This window comes from Balaenoptera ricei, chromosome 2 (genome assembly GCF_028023285.1).
Source record: "Balaenoptera ricei isolate mBalRic1 chromosome 2, mBalRic1.hap2, whole genome shotgun sequence".
Taxonomy (NCBI): domain Eukaryota; kingdom Metazoa; phylum Chordata; class Mammalia; order Artiodactyla; family Balaenopteridae; genus Balaenoptera; species Balaenoptera ricei.
In genome coordinates, this window is record NC_082640.1 from 92,214,782 (window position 1) to 92,229,681 (window position 14,900).

A 14,900-nucleotide genomic window follows, 5' to 3' on the forward strand; every position below is an offset into this window, starting at 1 on the left:
GGAAGGCTCTGCTGCCTTGGTACCCAGATTTGGGAACGGAGAAATGATGCCTCCTTGTGGCCATTTCCCACAACAGCAGCTTTAAACACATTGCTAAAGGTCACTAAATATTCACCAAACTTGCATTTATTTAAATGACACCTGCCCTCCAAAAGTTCCTGGGGTCGAAAATCGACCAAAATTTCAAAAGAGGGCAACCTTTCAAGATGACAATTTCAAGAGGTATACTGTACTCACATTTTTTTTAACAGAAAACAAAAAGGCGAGGAAAAATGATGAATTTCAGGAATTTTTAAAGACATGCAAACCCAGATTACAAAAACCGATCAGCTCACAGCAGTCAGAATGGCCATTAGCAAAAATGCTGCAAACAATAAATGCTGAAGTGATTGTGGAGAGATGCTTACCCTCTCTTCTATGGGGGACGTGGTAAGAGCCACTAATGAAAACACAATGGAGGTGCTTTGAACATTGAGCTACAGGTCAATCATTCACACCCAGTGCTGGGCGTAACCCCTGAGAAATGAGAATCAAAAAGTCACAGGCTGGCAATCCTGCACTCCAGCAATATTTACCATAGCCAACACTTGGAAGCAACGAAAATATCCATCAATACAGGAATGCACCAAGAAGAAGTGGTCTATGTACACAATGGAATATTACTCCAATAAAAACTATAAATTAAATTTAAAAAACAAACAAAAGTAAGGAGACATCCGCTTTTGTGGGTTTATCCGGGCACATTCCACTCTAATTTATAACCGAGGAACACCACTGGCCGGGAGAGCTGTTTCCCTAGTTACCAGAGTGGGGAACGTAGAAAGGCTGCCATCCTCTGGCCGTTACCTGCAAAAGCAGCTTTAAAACCTGTGCTAATGCTCACTTCATATGAACGAGTATGGCAGGGCTGTAAATGAAACCTGCCCTCAAAATGTTTAGAGGGAGGTAAATGGCCAAAGCATTTCAAAATGTGACACATACTTTAAGAAAACACTTTGAAGAACTAAGCTGTAATCACAGATTGAAAAATAAAAGCACGTGCCTTAAAGCTCAATTTCAACGGATTATGAGACACAGGCAAATTCAACCACAAAGAGGTATTACCTCAAACCAGTCAGAATAACCATCAGCAAGAAAACTATAAACAATAAATGCTGAAGGTGTTGTGGAGAAATGCATACGCTCAACTTTAAGAGGGACGTAACTTGGAAAGAGCCACTAATGAGAACTGAATGGAGGTGCCTTTAAAAGGGAAATATTGAGCTACCATATGATCCAGCAGGCCCCTTCCTGGACCTATAACCTCCGAAGACAGAACTGGAAAGACACAGGCAGGCAAAACTGCACTGCACAGTATTACAATAGCCAAGATATGGAAGTAACCAAAAAGTCCACCAACAGATGGGGGGACAAAGAAGAACTGCTACATGTAGAGATGGAATATTAGCTAGCGAAAAAATGAAACAATGCCATTTGCAGCACCATAGATGAGTCTAGAAGGAATCACGCAACTTGTAGTAAGTGAGAAAACGAAAGACACATATCCTATCCTATCACTTGTAGGTGTTACCAAAAAATTGATACCAATGAAGATATTTCCACAGAGAAAGGCAATCACAGATTCATTAAACAAACTGATGGTTCACTAAATGGAAAGGTGTGAGGATTGGATACATTACGATATTGGGGTTAACAGAGATATACAAACACATGTGAAATACAGAATCACCAAAGACCTACAGAGTACCAAGAGAAGACTACTCCACATTGTGTCATAACCGACATGGGAAAAGGATACGAAGAAGAAGAGATATATGTATATGTGTGAAAGAACCACATCTTGCACACCTAGAGCAAACAAAATCTTGTAATCAAATTTGCTGTGATAAAAAATAAAAATTTACTTAAAAATACGAACAAGAAGTAATGAGAAGGGGGTGCTCGGGCTCCGGCCCACAGTTCGAGCGGCGAGAGCACTCAGAGACACGACGCGGGCCAGAGGGGAGTGAGCGGGCGCCTCAGAGTCCTCCCCCTTCCCACCCTTCGCCTCGCCGCCTTCTCCCCCCTCAGCTGGACCGGAATTATGTGATCCCGGAAGTTCCGGCGCCACTGCTGTGTGGGATAAACAGTAATGGCGGAGGCTGCAGCTCCAGGAACAACAGCCAAAACATCAAGAGCAGGAGCGGCAGGGGCGGCGGTGGCAGCGGCCTCCCCCACCCCTATCCCCACAGTTACCTCCCCGTCCCTGCGGGCACGGGATTTGGCAGCGACGGCAGCGGCGGCGGCCGGACCAAACAGGTCACCTGCAGGTATTTCATGCATGGGGTTTGTAAGGAAGGAGATAACTGTCGATGCTCACGTGACCTCTCTGAGAGTCCATATGGTGTAGTGTACAAGTATTTTCAGCGAGAGTACTGTATTTACGGAGACCGCTGCAAATATGAACACAGCAAGCCATTGCAACTGCTACAGCTCTAACTGCAAAGTCACCCCTTGCTGCTTCCTCAAGTCTCTCATCAGTAGTTGGACAGATTGGTGAAATGCATATGGGCGAAGCTGAGTCAAGAAATTCAAACTTTTCAACTGTAGGAGCTGGTTCAGAAGACTGGGTGAACGCCATTGAGTTTGTTCCTGGGCAGCCCTACTGTGGCCGTACTGCCTCTTCCTCCACTGAAGCACCCCTGCAGGGCTCAGTGACCAAGGAAGAATCAGAAAAGGAGCAAATTGCAGTGGAAACAAAGAAGCAGATCTGCCCCTATGCTGCAGTGGGAGAGTGCCGATATGGGGAGAACTGTGTGTATCTCCATGGAGACGCGTGTGATATGTGTGGGCTGCAGGTCTTCCATCCAGTGGATGCTGCCCAAAGATCACAACACATCAAATCTTGCATCGAGGCCCATGAGAAGGACATGGAGCTCTCGTTTGCTGTGCAGCACAGCAAGGACATGGTGTGTGGGATCTGCATGGAGGTGGTCTATGAGAAAGCCAACCCCCGCGAGCGCCGCTTCGGAATCCTCTCCAACTGCAACCACACCTACTGTCTCAAATGTATTCGCAAGTGGAGGAGTGCTAAGCAATTTGAGAGCAAGATCATAAAGTACTGCCCAGAATGCCGGATCACATCTAACATTGTCATTCCAAGTGAGTACTGGGTGGAGGAGAAAGAAGAGAAGCAGAAACTCATTCAGAAATACAAGGAGGCAATGAGCAACAAGGTGTGCAGGTATTTTGACGAAGGACGTGGGAGCTGCCCATTTGGAGGGAACTGCGTTTACAAGCATGCGTACCCTGATGCCATAGAGAGGAGCCACAGAGACAGAAAGTGGGAACATCAAGCACATACCGGGCCCAACGAACGAACCACTTCTGGGAGATCATTGAGGAGAGAGGGAAAGGCAACCCCTTTGACAACGACGAAGAAGAGGTTGTCACCTTTAAGCTGGGCGAGATGTTGCTTGTGCTTTTGGCTGCAGGTGGGGACGACGACCTGACGGACTCTGAAGACGAGTGGGACTTGTTTCACGATGAGCTGGAAGATTTTTATGACTTGGATCTATAGCAGCTTTGCTGGGCGTGTGAACTGGTCTGCTGAGCCTCAGACGGCAGCCCTCCCCACTGGTGGCAGCAGTGCCCGTGGTTCTCTTCTAGGCAGGCCTCTCAACTCCAGGTGCTGTCGTAATAATTTTTACCCAGGGCCTGTCTTCTCAATCCCTCACCTTTCCCCAAGGAGTGTGTTGTTTTCTCTGTTTCAAAAAGTTACAAAAATGAATCTTAAAGTTAGTTTTCTTGTAACATGAATTTAACGGTCAGACAGCGTGTAGGTTTGCTGCGTCATCTGTTTTCAGCCAGATTCACACGGTTCAAGGGTAGCATTTCTGGATTTCCAGTACTCATTTTTGAGGACCCCAGGTTCAAAAGTAACAGCATTGGCCCTGCTTTTGGGTCCAAGAATTGGGGTGATAGGTGAAGGATCTGAACTGTGGCGTGGAGCCTTCTGCTATAGACTTAGGCGGATGCTTGAGGTTTCTGGTGAATTCTGCACATCTGTGTTTCTATATCTGTCCCCTGCCCTGGAATCCCCACCCTGTGCACTCGTTCTGTGGTTTTCGTCTCTTGTTTAATTGCACACAAGTACTACTGCTGGGTAACCAGAACCAGGTGCGACTGTGTTGAGATTTTTACTGTGTTTAGCCTGATAGGAAAATGGTGAAAGAACACATATAAAGATATAGCGGAATAAAATAAATGCAGAGTTGGAAGTTGACTCCCAAGGGCTGATAGACTTGGTACGTGTGAGTGTGTAACAAGCTTCTCATCCCTGCATAGATGCAGTGTCTGTAGCCTTAGTGGAAAAACTCAAGTTTACTGGTTTCAGCCTCGTGTGGCAAATAGATCTTAAAGGACAAAGCAGTATATTGGTAGCTGTTAATAGAGCAGGGCTAGCTCTGTCTATATAAATAGGGAAATGGGCTTAGCCATAGAGGTTCAACTATCTGGTTATCTCATGGATTAACACAAACTGGGTCTCAGTTACACAGTTGTATTTAATGTTTTATGATCTCCTAGACTTTCTAGTCCAGGCACTTTTTGACAAACCTTTGTCCTCATTTGAGGGGTTTTGTTGTCGGGTTCTTGGGTCCGTTTGTGTGGGTATTTGCCTCATTCCATCCCTGAGCTTTGCAGCTAGACAGGTGTGATTCAAAACTATGTTCTAAGGTGTTTCCTGTAGTGGAGTAATTGGCTTGCCGTAGTAAGTCATGTTTTTCCACTAAAAGGGGACGGAGGGGTGGTAATCCACGAGATACGCTAAAGTTAAATTGTTAGAAGAATTCCTTGATCAGAAAATATAAATTTGCGTTTTGTTGCTCTATTTCCTGAAAGTGACTTGGAGATGCCCCTGATTTGTCCATCTACTGCTTTGATTCCTTGGATACCACTCATACTTTCACGTTAAGCAAAAACAAGTAATTCTTGCAGGGGTCTCTGTCTTTTTCAGCAGCCCTTTTGTAAGACGCACTTTTCCCATATAAAACAATTTTTAACCGCCCCCCCACCCAAAAAGAGAAGTAATGAGACATAAACTTAAAGGGCTTTTTCCTGGCACATTCCATTCTAGTTTACAACCTAGAACACCACTTCCATTAAGGCTCTGTTGCATTAGTAACCAGATTTGGTAAAGGAGAAATGCTGCCGCCTTGTGGCCGTTTCCCACAAGAGCGGCTTTACACCCACAGCTAATGGTCATTAACATTCAGAAGGACTCGGGGCCGTAAAGGACACCTGCCCTCAAAAATTGTGCTGAGGTAAGGAATGGACAAAACAATTCAAAACAGGCCAATTTTTCAAGAAGATAGTATGAAGAGTGAAGTTTTACTCCCTCTCTTTAAAAAAAAAAGGAAAATGGATAAAAGCTCAACCTCAGGAAGTATTAGACTCATGCAATCTAATCTACAAAAAGGTTTCAACGCACACCAGTCGACTGACCATCAGCAAAAAGTCTACAAACAATAAATGCTGAAGGGGCTTTAGAGAACTCTGTACCCTCTACCTGCTGGTGAGACGTAAAGTCGTAACAGCCAACAATGAGAACAGAAAGGAGCTGCATTAAAAAGTAAAAATTGAGGTACCATTTAATCCAGCAGGCACGCCACTGGGCCTCTCACCTGAGAAGACCAGAATCGAGAAGACATAGGCTGCAAAAGCTGCACTGCAGCCTTATTCACAATAGCCAAGACAGTGAGGCAACCAAAATGTTCTTCAACAGGTGAATGGATAAAGAAGAAGTGGTCCATGTACACAATGGAATATTAGCCATGGAAAACAATGAAACACTGCTCTTTGAGGCACCACAGGTGAACCTGGGGATAATCACCAAACATGATGTAAGTCGGAAAGCAAAAGACCTATATCCTATGATATCACTTACAGGGGTTAGCTAATAACTGACACAAATGAACATATTTCCACAGAGAAAGACGCTCACAGAATTAGAAAACAAACTATGCTCATGTAAAAGGAAAGGTGGGGGGAATGGATAAATTAAGATTAGTGTTACTATACGTATACAAATACATATTATATACATTTATCAAAAAGACCGACCATATAGCAAGGGAGGTCTACAGAAAACGCTGTAATATTTTACATGGGAAGAGGATCTGTACAAGGATAGACATATATAATGTACAAATGAACCAGATTCTGTACACCTAGGACAAACAATATTCTAAAATTGACCCCGATTAAAAAAAGTAAAAAAAAAAAAACAAGAAGAAGTAATGAGACATAAACTTATGGGGGTTTCTCCTGGCACATTCCATTCTAATTTTAAACCTAGGAACACGACTTCCTGGAAGGCTCTGCTGCCTTGGTACCCAGATTTGGGAACGGAGAAATGATGCCTCCTTGTGGCCATTTCCCACAACAGCAGCTTTAAACACATTGCTAAAGGTCACTAAATATTCACCAAACTTGCATTTATTTAAATGACACCTGCCCTCCAAAAGTTCCTGGGGTCGAAAATCGACCAAAATTTCAAAAGAGGGCAACCTTTCAAGATGACAATTTCAAGAGGTATACTGTACTCACATTTTTTTTAACAGAAAACAAAAAGGCGAGGAAAAATGATGAATTTCAGGAATTTTTAAAGACATGCAAACCCAGATTACAAAAACCGATCAGCTCACAGCAGTCAGAATGGCCATTAGCAAAAATGCTGCAAACAATAAATGCTGAAGTGATTGTGGAGAGATGCTTACCCTCTCTTCTATGGGGGACGTGGTAAGAGCCACTAATGAAAACACAATGGAGGTGCTTTGAACATTGAGCTACAGGTCAATCATTCACACCCAGTGCTGGGCGTAACCCCTGAGAAATGAGAATCAAAAAGTCACAGGCTGGCAATCCTGCACTCCAGCAATATTTACCATAGCCAACACTTGGAAGCAACGAAAATATCCATCAATACAGGAATGCACCAAGAAGAAGTGGTCTATGTACACAATGGAATATTACTCCAATAAAAACTATAAATTAAATTTAAAAAACAAAGAAAAGTAAGGAGACATCCGCTTTTGTGGGTTTATCCGGGCACATTCCACTCTAATTTATAACCGAGGAACACCACTGGCCGGGAGAGCTGTTTCCCTAGTTACCAGAGTGGGGAACGTAGAAAGGCTGCCATCCTCTGGCCGTTACCTGCAAAAGCAGCTTTAAAACCTGTGCTAATGCTCACTTCATATGAACGAGTATGGCAGGGCTGTAAATGAAACCTGCCCTCAAAATGTTTAGAGGGAGGTAAATGGCCAAAGCATTTCAAAATGTGACACATACTTTAAGAAAACACTTTGAAGAACTAAGCTGTAATCACAGATTGAAAAATAAAAGCACGTGCCTTAAAGCTCAATTTCAACGGATTATGAGACACAGGCAAATTCAACCACAAAGAGGTATTACCTCAAACCAGTCAGAATAACCATCAGCAAGAAAACTATAAACAATAAATGCTGAAGGTGTTGTGGAGAAATGCATACGCTCAACTTTAAGAGGGACGTAACTTGGAAAGAGCCACTAATGAGAACTGAGTGGAGGTGCCTTTAAAAGGGAAATATTGAGCTACCATATGATCCAGCAGGCCCCTTCCTGGACCTATAACCTCCGAAGACAGAACTGGAAAGACACAGGCAGGCAAAACTGCACTGCACAGTATTACAATAGCCAAGATATGGAAGTAACCAAAAAGTCCACCAACAGATGGGGGGACAAAGAAGAACTGCTACATGTAGAGATGGAATATTAGCTAGCGAAAAAATGAAACAATGCCATTTGCAGCACCATAGATGAGTCTAGAAGGAATCACGCAACTTGTAGTAAGTGAGAAAGCGAAAGACACATATCCTATCCTATCACTTGTAGGTGTTACCAAAAAATTGATACCAATGAAGATATTTCCACAGAGAAAGGCAATCACAGATTCATTAAACAAACTGATGGTTCACTAAATGGAAAGGTGTGAGGATTGGATACATTACGATATTGGGGTTAACAGAGATATACAAACACATGTGAAATACAGAATCACCAAAGACCTACAGAGTACCAAGAGAAGACTACTCCACATTGTGTCATAACCGACATGGGAAAAGGATACGAAGAAGAAGAGATATATGTATATGTGTGAAAGAACCACATCTTGCACACCTAGAGCAAACAAAATCTTGTAATCAAATTTGCTGTGATAAAAAATAAAAATTTACTTAAAAATACGAACAAGAAGTAATGAGAAGGGGGTGCTCGGGCTCCGGCCCACAGTTCGAGCGGCGAGAGCACTCAGAGACACGACGCGGGCCAGAGGGGAGTGAGCGGGCGCCTCAGTGTCCTCCCCCTTCCCACCCTTCGCCTCGCCGCCTTCTCCCCCCTCAGCCGGACCGGAATTATGTGATCCCGGAAGTTCCGGCGCCACTGCTGTGTGGGATAAACAGTAATGGCGGAGGCTGCAGCTCCGGGAACAACAGCCAAAACATCAAGAGCAGGAGCGGCAGGGGCGGCGGTGGCAGCGGCCTCCCCCACCCCTATCCCCACAGTTACCTCCCCGTCCCTGCGGGCACGGGATTTGGCAGCGACGGCAGCGGCGGCGGCCGGACCAAACAGGTCACCTGCAGGTATTTCATGCATGGGGTTTGTAAGGAAGGAGATAACTGTCGATGCTCACGTGACCTCTCTGAGAGTCCATATGGTGTAGTGTACAAGTATTTTCAGCGAGAGTACTGTATTTACGGAGACCGCTGCAAATATGAACACAGCAAGCCATTGCAACTGCTACAGCTCTAACTGCAAAGTCACCCCTTGCTGCTTCCTCAAGTCTCTCATCAGTAGTTGGACAGATTGGTGAAATGCATATGGGCGAAGCTGAGTCAAGAAATTCAAACTTTTCAACTGTAGGAGCTGGTTCAGAAGACTGGGTGAACGCCATTGAGTTTGTTCCTGGGCAGCCCTACTGTGGCCGTACTGCCTCTTCCTCCACTGAAGCACCCCTGCAGGGCTCAGTGACCAAGGAAGAATCAGAAAAGGAGCAAATTGCAGTGGAAACAAAGAAGCAGATCTGCCCCTATGCTGCAGTGGGAGAGTGCCGATATGGGGAGAACTGTGTGTATCTCCATGGAGACGCGTGTGATATGTGTGGGCTGCAGGTCTTCCATCCAGTGGATGCTGCCCAAAGATCACAACACATCAAATCTTGCATCGAGGCCCATGAGAAGGACATGGAGCTCTCGTTTGCTGTGCAGCACAGCAAGGACATGGTGTGTGGGATCTGCATGGAGGTGGTCTATGAGAAAGCCAACCCCCGCGAGCGCCGCTTCGGAATCCTCTCCAACTGCAACCACACCTACTGTCTCAAATGTATTCGCAAGTGGAGGAGTGCTAAGCAATTTGAGAGCAAGATCATAAAGTACTGCCCAGAATGCCGGATCACATCTAACATTGTCATTCCAAGTGAGTACTGGGTGGAGGAGAAAGAAGAGAAGCAGAAACTCATTCAGAAATACAAGGAGGCAATGAGCAACAAGGTGTGCAGGTATTTTGACGAAGGACGTGGGAGCTGCCCATTTGGAGGGAACTGCGTTTACAAGCATGCGTACCCTGATGCCATAGAGAGGAGCCACAGAGACAGAAAGTGGGAACATCAAGCACATACCGGGCCCAACGAACGAACCACTTCTGGGAGATCATTGAGGAGAGAGGGAAAGGCAACCCCTTTGACAACGACGAAGAAGAGGTTGTCACCTTTAAGCTGGGCGAGATGTTGCTTGTGCTTTTGGCTGCAGGTGGGGACGACGACCTGACGGACTCTGAAGACGAGTGGGACTTGTTTCACGATGAGCTGGAAGATTTTTATGACTTGGATCTATAGCAGCTTTGCTGGGCGTGTGAACTGGTCTGCTGAGCCTCAGACGGCAGCCCTCCCCACTGGTGGCAGCAGTGCCCGTGGTTCTCTTCTAGGCAGGCCTCTCAACTCCAGGTGCTGTCGTAATAATTTTTACCCAGGGCCTGTCTTCTCAATCCCTCACCTTTCCCCAAGGAGTGTGTTGTTTTCTCTGTTTCAAAAAGTTACAAAAATGAATCTTAAAGTTAGTTTTCTTGTAACATGAATTTAACGGTCAGACAGCGTGTAGGTTTGCTGCGTCATCTGTTTTCAGCCAGATTCACACGGTTCAAGGGTAGCATTTCTGGATTTCCAGTACTCATTTTTGAGGACCCCAGGTTCAAAAGTAACAGCATTGGCCCTGCTTTTGGGTCCAAGAATTGGGGTGATAGGTGAAGGATCTGAACTGTGGCGTGGAGCCTTCTGCTATAGACTTAGGCGGATGCTTGAGGTTTCTGGTGAATTCTGCACATCTGTGTTTCTATATCTGTCCCCTGCCCTGGAATCCCCACCCTGTGCACTCGTTCTGTGGTTTTCGTCTCTTGTTTAATTGCACACAAGTACTACTGCTGGGTAACCAGAACCAGGTGCGACTGTGTTGAGATTTTTACTGTGTTTAGCCTGATAGGAAAATGGTGAAAGAACACATATAAAGATATAGCGGAATAAAATAAATGCAGAGTTGGAAGTTGACTCCCAAGGGCTGATAGACTTGGTACGTGTGAGTGTGTAACAAGCTTCTCATCCCTGCATAGATGCAGTGTCTGTAGCCTTAGTGGAAAAACTCAAGTTTACTGGTTTCAGCCTCGTGTGGCAAATAGATCTTAAAGGACAAAGCAGTATATTGGTAGCTGTTAATAGAGCAGGGCTAGCTCTGTCTATATAAATAGGGAAATGGGCTTAGCCATAGAGGTTCAACTATCTGGTTATCTCATGGATTAACACAAACTGGGTCTCAGTTACACAGTTGTATTTAATGTTTTATGATCTCCTAGACTTTCTAGTCCAGGCACTTTTTGACAAACCTTTGTCCTCATTTGAGGGGTTTTGTTGTCGGGTTCTTGGGTCCGTTTGTGTGGGTATTTGCCTCATTCCATCCCTGAGCTTTGCAGCTAGACAGGTGTGATTCAAAACTATGTTCTAAGGTGTTTCCTGTAGTGGAGTAATTGGCTTGCCGTAGTAAGTCATGTTTTTCCACTAAAAGGGGACGGAGGGGTGGTAATCCACGAGATACGCTAAAGTTAAATTGTTAGAAGAATTCCTTGATCAGAAAATATAAATTTGCGTTTTGTTGCTCTATTTCCTGAAAGTGACTTGGAGATGCCCCTGATTTGTCCATCTACTGCTTTGATTCCTTGGATACCACTCATACTTTCACGTTAAGCAAAAACAAGTAATTCTTGCAGGGGTCTCTGTCTTTTTCAGCAGCCCTTTTGTAAGACGCACTTTTCCCATATAAAACAATTTTTAACCGCCCCCCCACCCAAAAAGAGAAGTAATGAGACATAAACTTAAAGGGCTTTTTCCTGGCACATTCCATTCTAGTTTACAACCTAGAACACCACTTCCATTAAGGCTCTGTTGCATTAGTAACCAGATTTGGTAAAGGAGAAATGCTGCCGCCTTGTGGCCGTTTCCCACAAGAGCGGCTTTACACCCACAGCTAATGGTCATTAACATTCAGAAGGACTCGGGGCCGTAAAGGACACCTGCCCTCAAAAATTGTGCTGAGGTAAGGAATGGACAAAACAATTCAAAACAGGCCAATTTTTCAAGAAGATAGTATGAAGAGTGAAGTTTTACTCCCTCTCTTTAAAAAAAAAAGGAAAATGGATAAAAGCTCAACCTCAGGAAGTATTAGACTCATGCAATCTAATCTACAAAAAGGTTTCAACGCACACCAGTCGACTGACCATCAGCAAAAAGTCTACAAACAATAAATGCTGAAGGGGCTTTAGAGAACTCTGTACCCTCTACCTGCTGGTGAGACGTAAAGTCGTAACAGCCAACAATGAGAACAGAAAGGAGCTGCATTAAAAAGTAAAAATTGAGGTACCATTTAATCCAGCAGGCACGCCACTGGGCCTCTCACCTGAGAAGACCAGAATCGAGAAGACATAGGCTGCAAAAGCTGCACTGCAGCCTTATTCACAATAGCCAAGACAGTGAGGCAACCAAAATGTTCTTCAACAGGTGAATGGATAAAGAAGAAGTGGCCCATGTACACAATGGAATATTAGCCATGGAAAACAATGAAACACTGCTCTTTGAGGCACCACAGGTGAACCTGGGGATAATCACCAAACATGATGTAAGTCGGAAAGCAAAAGACCTATATCCTATGATATCACTTACAGGGGTTAGCTAATAACTGACACAAATGAACATATTTCCACAGAGAAAGACGCTCACAGAATTAGAAAACAAACTATGCTCATGTAAAAGGAAAGGTGGGGGGAATGGATAAATTAAGATTAGTGTTACTATACGTATACAAATACATATTATATACATTTCTCAAAAAGACCGACCATATAGCAAGGGAGGTCTACAGAAAACGCTGTAATATTTTACATGGGAAGAGGATCTGTACAAGGATAGACATATATAATGTACAAATGAACCAGATTCTGTACACCTAGGACAAACAATATTCTAAAATTGACCCCGATTAAAAAAAGTAAAAAAAAAAAAACAAGAAGAAGTAATGAGACATAAACTTATGGGGGTTTCTCCTGGCACATTCCATTCTAATTTTAAACCTAGGAACACGACTTCCTGGAAGGCTCTGCTGCCTTGGTACCCAGATTTGGGAACGGAGAAATGATGCCTCCTTGTGGCCATTTCCCACAACAGCAGCTTTAAACACATTGCTAAAGGTCACTAAATATTCACCAAACTTGCATTTATTTAAATGACACCTGCCCTCCAAAAGTTCCTGGGGTCGAAAATCGACCAAAATTTCAAAAGAGGGCAACCTTTCAAGATGACAATTTCAAGAGGTATACTGTACTCACATTTTTTTTAACAGAAAACAAAAAGGCGAGGAAAAATGATGAATTTCAGGAATTTTTAAAGACATGCAAACCCAGATTACAAAAACCGATCAGCTCACAGCAGTCAGAATGGCCATTAGCAAAAATGCTGCAAACAATAAATGCTGAAGTGATTGTGGAGAGATGCTTACCCTCTCTTCTATGGGGGACGTGGTAAGAGCCACTAATGAAAACACAATGGAGGTGCTTTGAACATTGAGCTACAGGTCAATCATTCACACCCAGTGCTGGGCGTAACCCCTGAGAAATGAGAATCAAAAAGTCACAGGCTGGCAATCCTGCACTCCAGCAATATTTACCATAGCCAACACTTGGAAGCAACGAAAATATCCATCAATACAGGAATGCACCAAGAAGAAGTGGTCTATGTACACAATGGAATATTACTCCAATAAAAACTATAAATTAAATTTAAAAAACAAAGAAAAGTAAGGAGACATCCGCTTTTGTGGGTTTATCCGGGCACATTCCACTCTAATTTATAACCGAGGAACACCACTGGCCGGGAGAGCTGTTTCCCTAGTTACCAGAGTGGGGAACGTAGAAAGGCTGCCATCCTCTGGCCGTTACCTGCAAAAGCAGCTTTAAAACCTGTGCTAATGCTCACTTCATATGAACGAGTATGGCAGGGCTGTAAATGAAACCTGCCCTCAAAATGTTTAGAGGGAGGTAAATGGCCAAAGCATTTCAAAATGTGACACATACTTTAAGAAAACACTTTGAAGAACTAAGCTGTAATCACAGATTGAAAAATAAAAGCACGTGCCTTAAAGCTCAATTTCAACGGATTATGAGACACAGGCAAATTCAACCACAAAGAGGTATTACCTCAAACCAGTCAGAATAACCATCAGCAAGAAAACTATAAACAATAAATGCTGAAGGTGTTGTGGAGAAATGCATACGCTCAACTTTAAGAGGGACGTAACTTGGAAAGAGCCACTAATGAGAACTGAGTGGAGGTGCCTTTAAAAGGGAAATATTGAGCTACCATATGATCCAGCAGGCCCCTTCCTGGACCTATAACCTCCGAAGACAGAACTGGAAAGACACAGGCAGGCAAAACTGCACTGCACAGTATTACAATAGCCAAGATATGGAAGTAACCAAAAAGTCCACCAACAGATGGGGGGACAAAGAAGAACTGCTACATGTAGAGATGGAATATTAGCTAGCGAAAAAATGAAACAATGCCATTTGCAGCACCATAGATGAGTCTAGAAGGAATCACGCAACTTGTAGTAAGTGAGAAAGCGAAAGACACATATCCTATCCTATCACTTGTAGGTGTTACCAAAAAATTGATACCAATGAAGATATTTCCACAGAGAAAGGCAATCACAGATTCATTAAACAAACTGATGGTTCACTAAATGGAAAGGTGTGAGGATTGGATACATTACGATATTGGGGTTAACAGAGATATACAAACACATGTGAAATACAGAATCACCAAAGACCTACAGAGTACCAAGAGAAGACTACTCCACATTGTGTCATAACCGACATGGGAAAAGGATACGAAGAAGAAGAGATATATGTATATGTGTGAAAGAACCACATCTTGCACACCTAGAGCAAACAAAATCTTGTAATCAAATTTGCTGTGATAAAAAATAAAAATTTACTTAAAAATACGAACAAGAAGTAATGAGAAGGGGGTGCTCGGGCTCCGGCCCACAGTTCGAGCGGCGAGAGCACTCAGAGACACGACGTGGGCCAGAGGGGAGTGAGCGGGCGCCTCAGTGTCCTCCCCCTTCCCACCCTTCGCCTCGCCGCCTTCTCCCCCCTCAGCCGGACCGGAATTATGTGATCCCGGAAGTTCCGGCGCCACTGCTGTGTGGGATAAACAGTAATGGCGGAGGCTGCAGCTCCGGGAACAACAGCCAAAACATCAAGAGCAGGAGCGGCAGGGGCGGCGG